This window comes from Lemur catta, chromosome 4, assembly GCF_020740605.2.
Source record: "Lemur catta isolate mLemCat1 chromosome 4, mLemCat1.pri, whole genome shotgun sequence".
NCBI classification, from domain to species: Eukaryota; Metazoa; Chordata; class Mammalia; order Primates; family Lemuridae; genus Lemur; species Lemur catta.
The window spans coordinates 93,002,647-93,019,300 of record NC_059131.1 but is presented as its reverse complement, the minus strand read 5'-3'; positions in this window follow the sequence as shown (position 1 = coordinate 93,019,300).

The window sequence follows — 16,654 nt, the reverse complement described above, 5'->3', positions numbered from 1 at the left end:
AAATTTGTGAGTCATTAGAATATAAATGAGACTGGATGATGACAGCTGGGAAGTGAATATGGAAAGAAGAGAGAAGAGGCTCCTGGGGGTCCTTCAATAGAAAGAGAGAAGGTAGATAAGGGGGATCCAGCACGATCAATGAGGCAGAAACCAATCAAGGTGAGAGTTTATAGACCATGGCACAGAGATGGGAACCCAGGTAGCCTTGCTGGACAATTGAAGTTAAAGAGCCAGAGTTAGTTGAGAGTTGAGGAAGACCAAGGTGGCAAGAATCCACAGGTAGAGTATCAAAGAGGAGAGAGTTTCAAGGAGAAAAGACTCTGAATATGTGCAGAGGATCCTGTCTCAGGGATTCAGCAAAATAAAACTCAAGACATGCATGAGAGGGAACTAATAAAGACTGAAGAAAGAACTCACCTGAAGTAATTAGAGGGCAGAGTTCCTGGCACTCACACAGGGCTGGGAATAGCATCTATTTCTAACAGACAAAAAAAGAAAAAAAAATTAAAAAACATCATGTTCAGGGCTTGGGTGGAATACTCAGAAGATTTTTTCCCAGAATTGAAGAATATTCCTAGATAAAATCCTGGCCTGGTTCTGCCTAACAAAATTAAAGGAAAGAATTGGAAGGATTAAACTGTTTCAAAGTAAATAAATTGTGTCCTAAAACAGAGTTCAAAAATATATATATTTTTAAATATACAAAATGCACAGCACCCATCAAGATAAATTCATAATTTTTAACATTCAATCAAAATTAGGAGGAGTGCAAAGAAGCAGAAAAACATGACCTATAATAAAGAGATAAATCAATCACTTAAAACTGACACAGATGTGACACAGATGTTAGCATTAGCAGACAAGGATAATAAAACAATTATTATAACTGTACTCCATATGTTCACAAAACTAAAGGAGGATTAAAAGTGTTAAGTCGAGATATAGAATACGTAAGAAAGGCTCACATGGAACTCTAAAGATGAAAATGACAATGTGTGAGATAAAAATATACTTGATGGGATTAATGGAAAATTAGATCCCCTAAGGAAAAAAAAACAGTGAACTCAAAAAATACTGCAATAAAAACTATTTAAAAGGAACAAAGAGATTAAAAAAAAAAAGAATGGAAAAAAAAAAAAGAACATCAAGCAGTCTAGTGCACATTTCCTTTGAGTCCCTGAAAAAGAGAAGGAGCACATAAAATAATTTTTAGCATTAATGACCAAATATTCTCTAAATTTGAAGGTAATTATAAACCAATAGATTTATGAAGCTCAACAAACCCCAAGTAATAAATTAAAATAAAAGCTTGAAGGAAACTACGCCAAAATATATCATAATCAAATTGCTCAAAACCAGGTAAAGGGAAAAATCTTAAAATCAGCCAGAGGAGAGAAAAAGACACACATGAACTATCATAGCTAAGAGAAACCTAAGGAGAAATGACTACTAAATATAATATGATATCCAAGAGGAGATCCCTAAACAGAAAAAGGGCATTTAAGTAAAAACTAAGGAAATCTGAATAAAACATAACTTTAGTTAATAATAATGTATCAATGATTTTTCAATAGTTGTAATAAATGTACTATACTAATGTAAGATGTTAATAAAGGAGCTGAGTGAATAGTGTATGGAAACTCTGTGTACAATCTTAACAATTTTTTTTGTAAATCTAAAACTAAAAAGTTTATTAAGGAAATAACAATTATGTACAGAAGAACAAAAATAAGGATAGTGGTAGATTTCTTGCTGTAAGCAATGTGAGTGAGAAGACTGGAGAACAATATCTAGTGTATTGAAGGAAAAATTTTTAACCTATAATTTTGGATATTCATGTGCCAAAAAAACTAATTTCCATATGTTGCACTATATATAAAAATTAACTTAAAATGAGTCTTGGGCCTAAATATGAAACTTAAAACTTTAAGACTTCTAGGAGAAAACATAAGAGAAAATATTTATGACATTTGATTAGGCAAATATTTCTAAAAACACCACCAAAAGTATGATCCAGATAAGGAAAAAATAATGTATTGGGCTTAACTAACATTAAAAAACTTGAAGGACACTGTTCAGAAAATGCAGACAAGGCACAGATTGGGAGAACTATTTGATAATTATATATCAGTAAAAAATGGTGTATGGACTATCTAAAGAACTCTCTAAACTTAATAATAACAGAAAAACTAACCCAGTGATAAATAGGGAAAAAAGATTTGAATAGATACTTCAGCACCAAAACTCCAGTGAGTATTATCTTACTCCAGTCAGAATGGCCATTATTAAAAGGACAAAAAATAACCATTGTTGGAGAAGATGTGGGGAAGGAGGAAGACTTATCTACCATTGGTGGGAAAGTAAACTATTAATAGTACAGCCACTATAAAAAACAGTATGGATATTTCTCACAAAACTAAAAATAGAATTGCCATTCAATCCAGTAATCCCACTACTGGGTATCAACCCAAAGGAAAAGAAATCAATATATCAAATGGATACATGCTCTTGAATATTTATTATAGCATTATCTAAGTGTCCATGAATGAATGAATGGATTGAAAAAACGTTGCATATATACACAATGGAATACTATTCAGCCACAAAAAAGAAAGAAGTTATGTCATTTGCAGCAACATGGATGGAACTGGAGGTCATTATCACTAGTGAAATAAGCTGGGAAAAAAAGGACAAATATCTCATGCTCTCATATGTGGGAGCTAATAATTTGATTCCATGGTGATAAAGTTGAAAGAGATAACAGAGACTGGGAAGGTTGAGTGGGGGAGGGGAGAGGATGAAGGGAAGTGGGTTAAAGGGTACAAACATACAGTAAGATAGAATGAATGAGTTCGATGTCAGATAGCAGAGTAGAATGACTATACTTAACAAAACTATTTTGTACTAGGGTAATGACACCCTGAATATCCCAACTTTATTCCTACATATTATATACGTGTAACAAATTTTCACATGTACTACCTAAATCGATACAAAAAATAAATAAATAAATAAAATGTTTAAAAAAGAAGGAGGATGGCAAATAAGCACATGAAAAGATTTTCAATATCATCCGATAGGTAAATTCATATTAAAAGCATGATATACAACCACATATATATTGGCTAAAGATGGCTAAAATTGAAAAGACTGACCATATCATGTCTTGATGAAGATGCAGAGCAAATGAAATTTCATACACTGCTATTTGGAATGTAAATTGCTACAACCAGTTTGGAAAAATGATTGTATTTTCTTAAAGATTAAACACACACACAGACACACACACACACACACACACACACACACACACAGATACATGCTGTATGACCTTCTACTGCTAGGCATTATTCCATAGAAATGAAAGCATAAGTTAATAGAAAAACTTGTACTTGAACGTTCATAGAATCTTTATTTACTGTACTTTAAAACTAGAATTAACCCAAATGTCCACCACCGTTGAATGGATAAACAAATGTTAGCATATTCATACAATGGAGTACTTGTCAACAATAAAAAGGACTGTGCTATTGATACACACAACAACAAGGAAAAATCCCAAAGTACTTATGCTGAGTGAAAAAAGAGAGACAAAAAAGACTACATAGTGTATGATTCCACTGAAATAATACTCTAGAAAATGTAACTAATCTATAGATCAGTGGTTGTCTGGTGATGGGAGTTGAGGTAGGGTGATATGCTCATAAGTAAACTTTTGGGAGTAATGGGTATACTCCTTACCTTTATTGTGGTGTTAGTTTCACAGACAAAAATAGATGTCAAAATTCATCAAATTGTACACTTTTGAAGTATACTTAGTTTATTGTTTGTCAATCATACCTCAAGAAAAATGTAAAAAAAAATGCCTAACACATAGTAGTTGCACAGTAAATATTGTGTTAAATGAATAAATGGCTGCGTGAGTGAAATGACTATGGATGGATCAGCATTATCTGTAGAACAATTAAAGCATGTGAAAAATACCAAGATCACATCACAAATTCGTTCCTGGAAAACACATCAAATGTCCTCCTGTTTCAAAAAATCTGATAAACAGTATCTGATGAAAACACAAAAGATTTTTTTATTGATAATAGTGTGCATGCTGATCCCCAAATACTGCAGAATTCTCAAATGACAAAAGAAAGAAAATGAATCTCTTTCTTGCTATTTTAGTGTTAACAGAAAAAATATTTTAAGTCTGAGCAAATGAGTAACCTATATATAATGCTCACTTTAACTTTCATTTAATAAGTATATACGTATCTGTAAAAGAAAATTTACAGTTTGCTCTCTATTTAAAAAAAATCATTTCCTGTCTCTGAAAATCTATAAAACAATAACTGGGGAGGATCATTTCTATTACAGAGAGATTGTTCACTTTACCAAAAAGTTCACAGAGGAATTATTGAAATATCAGAGTTAACTAGTGCATTCAACTGTTAGTGATCAGGTCATTTACTTTATAGGATGGGGTTACGCTGGAGAGAAAATGAAGTTAATACTCAAGAATGGAGTATTGGAACTACTTTGAATTGAGTATATTTCATAAATAAGAATTTAAGAGTTTGGGAAAGATAATATAAGCCAATGGAAGAAGTGTACATGTTTATAAAAATTTACTTTTTGATAATATCTGTAGTGATATATCTGTAATAATATAAGATGATATCTGTGGTAGGATTTAGTGTGACAGGGGACCTGTGTCAGAGATGCTTGAACCAAACATATAAGTAAGCTAAGGTTTGTCTCGTTGAATATATATCCTATTCAGTTGAACACATTCAAATAATGCTCTGAATTATCAGAGAGACCACTGGTGTCTCTCATTACTAGAAAAAGGTATATAGGAGAAAATTTGTAAGCAGCATCTCAAACCTAACAAATTTTTCTAGACCTCCTTAACCACCTTGCCTTGACACGTGTGTCTACATGGCACCAAGGGAAACTAGAGTTAATGAGCCAAGGACATTTTCTTCATCCTCATTCCCTATGGTGGCCTGAGCTAAGCAGACAAAGCTGGGTGTGGATAAAACTGTGACATGTGTGTAAAGTTTCGCATGAGCATGCAAGTTGGAGAACCAGACCAACACAGGTCTTTTCATTTGTAAAAAAAAAAAAAAAAAGTGAGATAAAACTATGTAACAACCTTTTTTTTTTTTTTCTGGATTTTACAGGCCCCTCATCCTGCTACAAGGATCTCACTATATATTATTACTAAAAAGAACCAGGAGGAATCTCATTTGTGTTCACAAAGAAATCTGTTCAGAAACCAAAGATTAAAAACAAACAAGCAAGAAAGCAAAAAAAACAAAAAACAAAAAAAACACTTCTCTTAATCTGTTTTCCCTTTACTGGAAACCAGTATGTTCATTGGGCACTGACAATTTCACTGATTACATTCACTCCTAACATACACTGATGGTGAAGCATCAGCGTTACACAGTGACACAGAGTGACGGTACCACTGTGTACTACCAACTTTCACCATATACTGTCATATGCCCTGGGGTACTGTCCTATCATATCGGGCATTGCTGTTTTTTCTGCTGGGCAGCACCCTTTCACACCCTCTGCCAGTGAGCCATGGCTTGAAAGTGTCAAAGCAGTGCTGTGTTTTGCTCATCCATCCAATCAACATTTAGAGAGACTTCTAGTAGGTGATAAGGAGACAACAGTTAACAATAGAAATAGAAAGTCATTGTTCTTGTTAGGCTTTCTGGTAGGAGAATGCTACACAAAAGAGAAGAGTGTCTTGACCCAGCAGGAAGCATGCAGAGTTTGAGCGGGACTCCGCTGTGCAGAGCTTTATCCTCAGAGCCATGGGAAGCCATTAAAGTATCGTAGGAATAATGATCAGATTTGCTTTTTTCAAAAGTCCTGCTTGGTCATAGATGGGAAAATAAGAGTGGGTATGGAGGAAGCAGTTATAAGCCTCTTGACTCAGCCCACATGAGATGAAGAGAAATGCATCAACCTGAGAGGGTTTCAGACGGAAGAAAAATTTAACAAGACTGGCTATCGATTGAATATGAGTAGTAAAGAACAGGAAGAGATAACTGACTCCCAGTTATCTCATTTTCTCTGACAAAGTAAGAGAGAAACCTTCATCAATGCTGTAACTTATAGAGGATCTAAAGCAGTACTCTCTGTCCATCAAATCTGATTTTTTACCAAAGGAGGCTATTATTTATTGATTTCTTCCTATGTGCCAAGCACAGTGTTAAAGCTCTCAATATGCAATGCATTTAATTCTCTAAACAATTTTGTGAGCTAAGTGCACACTATCCATTCCTATTTAATGACGAGAACAGTGAGGAACCTGCCCAAGGTTATTCAGCTAGGATGAGGCAGAGCTGGGGTTGGTAGCTTGGCAGTCTAATTCCAGGGGCCTTGTTCTTAAGACTGCAATACGAAACTCTAATGAACTGCAATCACAGTTTATATTTATTGTCCTGTCCCTCTCTTTATAAAATACAGATAGATATAAATTCATGGAAAGAGTGTGTGTGTATGTGTGTGTGTGTGTGTGTGTGTGTGTGCATGCATGTGTATGCATTTCCTTTGTGCATGGGGGTGTTTGTGATACATGTAGATACATATGACTATGTGTGTCGCATGAACGTTACTATGTGTGTGGTATGTTCAAGTATGTGTTGAATGTGTGTGTTCTTGTGTGGAAGTTAATAGCTGTGTTGTGTGCTGCTTGGTAATCCATTGCTTGTGTGTGCATGTGTGTTGGTGTGTGTGGTGTGTATATATGTATGTGTGAATATGCTGGGCTAAGAGGCAAAACACTTTACTCTGACAAAGAAGCTTTTACTCCCAAAGTCAGTCTTGTTATACTTTGATCTTTTCTTCATTAATATAGTCTTTTTCCATCCTGAATAATGTGCAAATTATTTTAAAGAAGATAATCTCTCAGGGTTCTAGCATTATACTAAATTATTTTTATTATACATTTAAGAAAATGTTTATGTCTTTAAAGCTATTATTGTATAATATAAAGCAAAAATAAGTTTTTAAATTAAACAAAAACAGAAAAAATATCTAAAAATAGCAGCATTAATGTACTTTGATGGATGATGTTGTTTTTCTGAAACTATGGCATTGATGTGCTATGGCACAGTTTTTTTTTTCTTATTTTAAAGTGACCATATATTAAATTCCTCCACCAATTTCTACTTGTCACTATATCATAAACTCTTTTTATATTTGATGAGACTGGATGTAATTTGGCTCATGCTTTATGTTAAAACAACATTCATATATTAAAGAATTTTATTCCTTTTACTTTTCATTAGCACATGATAATTAAAATAGTATTATAGAAAAATTAATACTGACACTGAAAACTGTTGTGCTGTTCAGTTATAAGTTGGTGTGTTCTTATAATATATTGTATTTATTTATATTATTACCCAAGTGAAATAGAAAACTTTCAAAAAAATCTCAAAATTCTTGAAGTCATGTTTGAGAAACACTGCCCCAGGATTTTGTTACCCAATAGAGGCTAATCAGTATCTCGCACAAAAGGTTTCTGTCTGGCATTCCCGTCATTCTATAGACATGATCAGCACCATCAGAATCTCTGGAAGAAACACCAATTGGCTTTGGGCTGCCCCAAATCCACTATCACCAATCTAGTGCAGTCTGTACAATTCCCTCTCTATACAGAGGTAACAGCTATGATGGTTGTCTGGATAGCATTCAGTTGAATGCTAAAATTTTCATCCATTTATTTATTCACTCCTTGCTTTCATAAGCACATGTATAAGCCTTTTGCTTGGCACCGGTATTACAAAGGTGGATGAAATGCAATTTCTGCTGTCAGGGAGCTCATACAACGGCCAGGTGCAAGAGACACAGGCACTTCATCCAGTCTCAGTGTCCAGGAAAAGTTCCCTTTAAAAAGATGACCTGTGAGCCAAATTCTGAAACATAAGCAGCAGTACATTAGAGAAAGAAGGAGGGACATTTCCAGCTGCAAAAGCAGCTTATGACAAGGGACTGAAAGTAGTTGCATTTGTCTGCATCAGAGTATGAGGGGGAGGGTGGTGAATGCTAAACAGGGGCCGAGTCATGAGGTGCCTTGCGTGCCAAGCTTAGGGGTTTGGACTTTTGCCCTAAAAGCTGTGAAGTGCCTGCACTAAGTGTCAAACAGAGCAGCAGGATATTTAACAGCATTTTGAAAGTTCAACGAGGAAAAGGTAAAAGATAGATGGAGAAGGGGAGCATGGCTAAGATTAGGGAGACCAGTAAGTAGGATGGAATAGAAATATGATGGTACCCTTAAGTGGATGGTGGCAATGCATGGATTGAATTGATGACATAGAAAATATATTAAAAGAGGTAGTTTTGTTTGAATTTGCTGAAGGAATTGAAAAGCATTTTTTAAAAATCAAAGACAAGGTCCTTGTTTCTGGCTTCCACACTAATGGGATGGAGAGTAACAAATATTGAATACTTAATATACGACACATACTAGAATGAGTGTTTTACATTTATTATTTCACTTAATCTTCTATACATTCCTTTAAGGTTGATGTTCTTCTCTCTTTTTATTAAGTTAAAGATCCTATTGACTCAGAATAATTTCACAACTTGTCAATTTAGAATCTCATTCACTGAGCTAGAAAACACAAGAGGAGTGATGGTCATTTTGGGAATGGAAGATGAGTTTAATTTTGGACAAATTGACTTTGAGTCATACATTAAGAAAGGCAGAGAACTGCACGACTCCAGGGAGAACCATTCACATGGACCATGACCACTGCACTCTGGAGTTCTACTATGTCATGTATCTGCAAGTGAATAAATTTAGTAAGCAGCTATAGATGAATGTCTGGAGCTCAGCATAAGGCACTAGGGTTATTTAGATTTAGATTCAGAAAATCAGGTTATAGTCCCTGGAAGACAAGATGCACTCAATAAATATTTATTGGCTGGGTGTTAAACTGATGATAATTAGGTTTTTGAGTATTAGGGAGATGATTCAAGAAGCATATGTAGAGAAAAGTGTTGTATTACCCAAACATTTAAGGATGGGGAGATGATTCAAGAAGCATATGTAGAGAAAAGTGTTGTATTACCCAAACATTTAAGGATGGGGAAATAAAAGAAAATGTCATGAAGGAGATTGTGAAGAATCTGCCAGAGTAGTAGGATGAAAACCAGGAGGGCTGTGTCTCAGAAATCACAGAAAATGAAAGTTTTAAGAGGAGACCCTGGTCCAGGGTCAAATGCAATCAAAAGTAAAGGAAGGTTAAACCTAGAAAGTGGACATGGGATTTAATGGCAAAGAGATCTGAGAATCATTCTGATGCATGAAGAACAGTAAGAACTAAGGAAAGATTGAGATAATCTATATATTGGGTGCTTATTAAAATTTAGCATTTTTCACTTTTCTCAGATCATCAGTGATTCTAGGAAGACCTACTACTTGGAAACCCTCTGTCAAGTCAGGGCTTCTGTGGTTCTATCACAGTAGAAATTAGCCAGAGACAATCTCACTGTTTGAATTTAAGAGTATACTTAGTCACTAATTATATAGTTTCAGACTTTATAATGGTGACACATTTGAAGAATGAAAACAAATAATCATGGCATGAGAAAATTCTAGCAATTCAACTAGTCTGACCTCATTGTTTTCAATAGAAATTGAAGTTCAAAGAGTTATATCCCAAGTATAGACATATACTAGACTGGTGCTATTATCTCTGTACCATATTGCCTTACTAGGTTCAAATGTTGTGTTTAAACATTGCTAAAGGAAACTTCTATCTTTCCAGAAAAAAATCCCAGAATGTGAACCTTTTTAAAAAAGTGTGATAAACATACTCAGAAGCACAAAATGTAGGGAAAACCCACATTTTTGAAGATCACACACAACAGGAACCCACCTTTAAGCCATATAGGCTTTAGGGATCAGAGCAGCAGCCACACCACATTTTTTTGCTCAGTGGCTTGCTCAGATACATTTTTTTCCTTCCCCAGATGGTTGTTAGTGAGGATTAGAGTCTGCAGGTCTTCTTTTTACCTAATAAACAAACGATGGAGTTCATTTTCGTAATCAAGGAAACCTTAAATTGATAAAAAGATACAAAGTGGTTAGACGGTTTAGTAGGTACTTACATGGCAAATGTCCACCTTACTCATCTACTCACGTGAAAGAGATACAGCCCACGTGGGACACAAGAGCTTTGCACAAAGTCAGACCCAGAAACCACCGAGGCTGAAATCTGATTCCTGACTGAATGAACCGTTATTTGGTCTTTGGATTCCTATATGCCTCAGTCTTAATAAATTCAGGAACTCAAGGCAACTAACTCTTCCTAATTAGACTTGTAAATCCTGGTGATTATATTATAGCTTCCTCCCTGTGTTTTACTAACAATGATTCCTAGCAGCTGTGTAGGCTTTCTAAATTTTCATCACCTTTTCCTTCCATTATCTCACCTTCTCAAGGACTCAATGATATGGAAAAAAGAGGCATTATTTTTCTCTGAGATAGATGAGGAGACAAGATGAGAGATTAAGAGATGTGCTCCCCATTATATTAAGTGAAGTATCCCAAGAATGGAAAAACAAGCAACACATGTACTCACCAGAAAATTGGTTTCCCTGATCATCTCCTAAATGCACATTTGGGAATGATACCAATTGGATATCAGACTAAGGCAGGGGGTGGGGGGAGGCGATGGGTGTATGCCTACATGATGAGTGCGCTGTGCACTGTCTGGGGAATGATCAGGTGCTGACTCAGGGAGGTAGGGGGTGGGGGGAGGGGATGGAGGTATAACTACATGGTGAGTGCCAGGCGCACTGTCCGGGGAATGGGCACTCTTGAAGCTCTGACTCAGGGGGATGGGCGGGACATGGGCAATACATATAACCTGAAATTTTGTACCCCCATAATAAGCTGAAATAAAAAAAAAATTTCCAGAAAAAAAAAAAGAGATGTGTTCAAAGTCATGTAGTTAATAAGTGGCAAAACCAAGTTTATAGCTCATCTCTTCTAACCTTTGAAGTGGATCAGACATAGGGAAGTATGTCTAACAAAGCAAAATTCTTGCTGATGGTTTTTTGATTTCTAGAGTATTAAGGAAGAAATCTGTTTTCTCTTATGGGAAAGACAAAAAGTGGATGTATAGATATTTTTTCCTATTCCTGACACGGAGAGGTGCAGTCTACTCTTCTCTCTGTGAATCTGGTCTGTTCATAGTAACTTGCAGGATTCATACACTGTGGTAGAAGTGATGTTCTGGACTTCTAGGCCTAGGTCATCAGAACCTGTGCAACTTCTGTCCATACCTCTTGGAATGCTCATCCTGGGAGAAGTCATTTGCCAGGTGAGAAAACCTGAGAGTACCATTCTTTAGAGAAGTTCAAGCTAGTCACACAGAAAGCTGTATCTATAGAGAGGGATGAATTGCCAGTCCTAGCTGTGTCAGCCACCCCATCTGAGGCACCAAACTTTTGAATTAAAATAAAGTGCCATCTTGGACATTCCAGCCCAAGGAGACACAACGTGGAGAAGAATTGAAGAATGCAGCTGATAGCACAAAGGCCCTTGAAATATGGCCTCTGTTGAACTGCCCCAGGTAAATCAGGACATTTGAACCATCAGCTGGGGTACCAGTCAAAAGCAGGGAAAAGACCCTCCTGCTTTACCCTGTCTAAATTGTGAGCTTAATAAAATGGATATTTTACTACATGTTGAAGTGGTTTGTTATGCAGCAATAGATAAACAGAACTTCTTGGTAAAACCTTTGATTTGACTTCATGATTGAGTGCCCTTCAAAATCTGAATTGTTAGTCATGCAAACAGCACAGCAAAATTCTGTTATCCAGAACTCTTGGGAAATAAGTCCTTTTGGATGATAGAATGATGGCACTTCAAAAGATAGAGGTGATCAATCTTTCAAATGCTAGTGATATTGTATTTTAACTTTAATATAAATAGTTATACAATCACTTATATATTAAAATTTGTATATATTGAACACATACTATATGCCAGGCACTATGCTAAACCAGCTAAGAGTCATACCTGACGGATGCAACTCTTGCTACCCCAAAAGTTTATATATTAGTGCGTGAGGCAGATACTAAGTAATTTGCCTTAAGTTACAAAGAAGGTAAGTTATAGAGACAGTTTTCGAACCCAAGTTTACTTGACTTCAAAGTTCATGGGAAGATACTTTGCAAAGACAAGATCCCAGGTGGTCCAGCTGAAGGATGAGAACAATGGCTTGCTCTCAGGCTTTTTCTTATAATTCTTCTTTGTCATCATTTTTATGTGTCATTCCTCTGAAAAACAGTTGCATGGAAACATTATACACAGTCGGCCTTCTGTATCTTCAAGTTTTGCATCTACAGATCCAACTAACCATTGAAAATATTAAAAAAGAAAATAAAAAAGAACACTAAAATGATAAAAAATAAAACACATAGGCCAGGCGTGGTGGCTCATGCCTATAATCCTAGCACTCTGGGAGGCCAAGGTGGGAGGATCGCTTGAGATCAGGAGTTCGAGACCAGCCTGAGCTAGAGTGAGACCCCCGTCTCTGCTAAAAATAGAAAAAAATGATCTGGACAGCTAAAAATATATATAGAAAAAAATTAGCTGGGCATGGTGTCACATGCCTGTAGTCCCAGCTACTCGAGAGGCTGAAGCAGAAGGATTGCTTGAGCCCAGGAGTTTGAGGTTGCTGGGAGCTAGGCTGATGCCACACCATGCCACTCTAGCTCGGGCAACAGAGAGGGACTCTGTCTCAAATAAATAAATAAATAAAAAATAAAACACATAAAAATATAGTATAACAACCGTTTACATACCATTTACATTGTGTTAGGTATCATAGGTAATCTAGAGATGATTTAAAGTACAGTGGAGGATATGCACAGTTATATGCAAATGATAAGCCATTTTATATAAAGGACTTGAGCATCTGCAGATTTTGGTATCTGCAGGGGGTCCTGGATCCAATCCTGAATAGCTACCATGGGAAAACTTTATTTTTACATGTCTACAACCTTCTAAATAAGGCAGGCTGAGCTACACTGTAGAAAAGAATTTGTTTGTGCTTCTGCATGGTCATAGCTGGGATTTAATCAGCAAATTCAGGTGAAGCAAACTGCTTGCAATCATTTAAGATGGCATCAGTGATAACAATAATGATTCCTTATGCTTTTCTGGTGCCTCTCATCTGAGGCTTGCAAAAGGCTTTACAAACATTAATTAAGCCTTACAGAATTTCGATGAGGTCATGAAGCAGTTTAATTACTGTAACACATTGAGATTTTTTTAAATAAAGCAAAAGTAACTTCAGAATCGCATTTTGAACCACACTCCTTTGCTCTTAGTGGCATGAACCTAGGAGTTTGGGGATGTATTTTGTATTTCTTCATTTGTTTTCCAAGATTTTCAGAAGTTATTAAATGACTTATCATTCTTTCATATTGGAAGAAATAAGGACAATGACATATCTTATGGGAATTATTTGATTTGCCAACATATAATACATTTCACACTTGGTCAATATTGAGCACTGGGCTATACACTCAAGATCACAGAAAATATAATACCTGTCCTCAAAGACCTCCCAACTCAGGAGTAAGATATACAAATAAAACACAATGAATATAACATGATTACAGCTGAGATAGAAGCATGCATAAAGTGTTATTCAATCATGAGAAAGTGTATCTAACTCTGAAAAATAATAGCTCATGCCATACAAAACTTATTATGTTTTGTGCACCGTTCTAAGACTTTACATATATTAACTACTTGATTTTCACAGCAATTCTGATATGCAGATATTATTATTTTCCTAATTTTACAGAGAAGAACACTGAGGTGTAGAGACCTTGACTAACTTGCCCATGCTCACCTAACTCACCTGTATGTGGTACAGGTATGATTTGATACCAGACATTGTCTGCAAGGCCCATGCTTTTCATCACTATTTTGCAGTGTAGACATAGGTGGGATAAGAGGGTATCCTAAAGAAATAACATAAAGACGGAAGCAAAAAATGAACAATGTTCTGTGCCCACAGAAAGCTGTTGTCAGCTGGGCTTTAGCAATAGGAAATCTCTATAGAAAAGTCAGTAAGAAATGACTTCTATTGCATTTCTGGTCAGCACTAACCTGTGGACAAAAATCATCAAAGAAAACCAAATGTCTACTGTTGCTTTCAGTACTTTCTATTCTCTATCAATGATAATATTGCCTCAAAATTTCCTGAGTCAGTTGTGACCAATGTTGATCCTCAAACAGTAGCTCCAAAGTGCTGACCAAGGCACTTGATACAACATAGCTACACATAGCAGTGGGCAGTCATATGATTATAAAATTAAGACACACTTTTACCAAACTCCTGGGGTTTGCTGCTGTTCAGATCTCTGCTCTCTAATGATAAAAATAGTTTTTTCCATGTGGCCAAACCTTGAACCTATTCTATCTCTGTTCATCTCTTCTATATCTTCTCCTCATCCATGGACTCTGGTTCTCTGTTCTTCCTCTCACAGAATGTGAACTGAAACCATGATTTCTGCCTGGGGGATCCCAGTTCCTCAGCTCATGCCACCCACCCACTAAGGCAATCTTGGATAATGTTGACAGTTTGGATAGAGTTCCCACTGAGTATGCATTACTCATTTGTCAAGATGAAACTCAGTATCTTCCTGACTAATCTGGTTGATCATCAGTTCCATGTGGCAAAGTGTTGACTGATGGCTCAAGACTTGGTCACTAAAAGGTTCAGAGTGTATCTTTAAACATTAAGAGGCAATAGGCATTTTCTATACATTTTTCATGATGCTATATGTTAACATGGTCCTGTATTTCAGTATAGCTTGCCTGAGTTTGGTATTACACATTCAAGAAAGATGAGGGCTGTATGAGAGAAAAAATACAGAGATGCATTTACCCAATCAGTATTTATTGAGTGCCTACTATACATAGGCACTGTATCAAATGTGGAGGATTTCAAAGAACATGTTATGCAGGGGAGAAATCAATACTTAACCAGACGTGTTAGTCCATTTTGTGTTGCTATAACAGAATTCCTAAGGCTGAATAACTTATAAAGAAAAGAAACATATTTCTCACAATTCTCGAGGCTAGAAAGTTCAGAATCAAAGTGCTGGCGACTTGTGAGGACTTTCTTGCTGTGTCCTCATGTGGCAGAAGACAGAAGGGCAAGAGAGGGTGAACACATGTCCATAATCTCTTTTTATAGCAATATTGATCCATCCATGAGGGCAGAGTCCTCATGACCTGAACACCTTCCATTAAGCCCCACCTACCAACACTGTTGCATTGGAGATTAAGTTCCCAACAAATGAATTTTGGGGGACACAGTGATGCTATAGCATTCTGCCTATGGCCACCAAAATTCATGTTCTTCTCACATGCAAAATACATTCATTCCATCTCAGTAGCCTCAAAAGTCATAATTTGTTCCAGTATGAACTTTAATGTCTGTGTCCAACATCTCATCTAAATCAAATATGGGTGAGATTCAAGGCACAACTCATCCTGAGGCAAATTTCCTTTCATCTGTGAGCCTATGACATCAATTTATGTGCTTTCAAAATACAACTGTGGAGCAGGCATAGGATCAACATTCCCATTCTAAAACGGAGCAACAGGAATGAAGAAAGGAGTAACAGGTCCCAAGTAAGTCCCAAACCTAAACGGGCAAACATCATTAAATCCCACAGCTTGCGAATAATCTTCTTTGACTCTATGACCTACCTTTCAGACACCCTGGGGTGGAGATTGGTCATCAAGGGTGGCAGCTGCACCCCATGGCTTTGCTGGGTGCAGCCCACATCACCATGCTCGTGGGCTAGAGCTAGGTGCTTGTGGCTCTCCTGGGTGGGCACTGCATGCTGGTGCCTCTACAGGTATGGAGTTTCAGGGGTAGTTCCAGTAGGTATTACCCTTGTGGGGGTGCTACAGTGGCCCTAAGCTCATAATTCTGCCAAGCATTGCCCTGGGGAGAGGGGTGGGCTTTCTGTGGCAGCTCCATCACTGTCCCAGCTCTCTACCTGGGCCCTGAGGCTGTCTGAAACATCTGTTTGAATATCGGTGGAGAAAGCCGTGCCTCCACAGGGCATACCCTCTGTGTGCCTGCAGAATTAGCACCGCATGTATGCTCCCAAGGCTTACCCCTTGCACCCTTTGGAGCAGTGGTCTAGATGCACCTGGGTCCATTTGAGCAAAGCAGGGGATATCTAGGGAAGCTGTGCTGAAATGTGGGGAGCAGAGACCCAAGGCAGCCCTGGGCAGGGAGTCCTGGGACCTCATGAGTGCCCCAGGCCCCTCCCTTTAAACAGTGCTGCCCTAAAGGCCCTGCTACTGCGATGGAAGGGGCACCCTCCTGGAAGATTCTCCCATAATCTTGATGGATAGCACCTGACTTCTGTCTGTCCATTCTAATCTCCTATCAAACAGTCACAAGAATATTAGCCACACCCTTGGTATTCTCTTCCTAACAGTCTTTTTTTTATTATTTACATGGCTAGGCTGAGGAATTTTCATATCTTTACCTTCTGTTTCCCGTTAGATTATAAATTCTGTCTTTAAATCATTTCTCTCTTGTTGAATTTTACTGTAAGCCATTAAGAGAAAGCCACA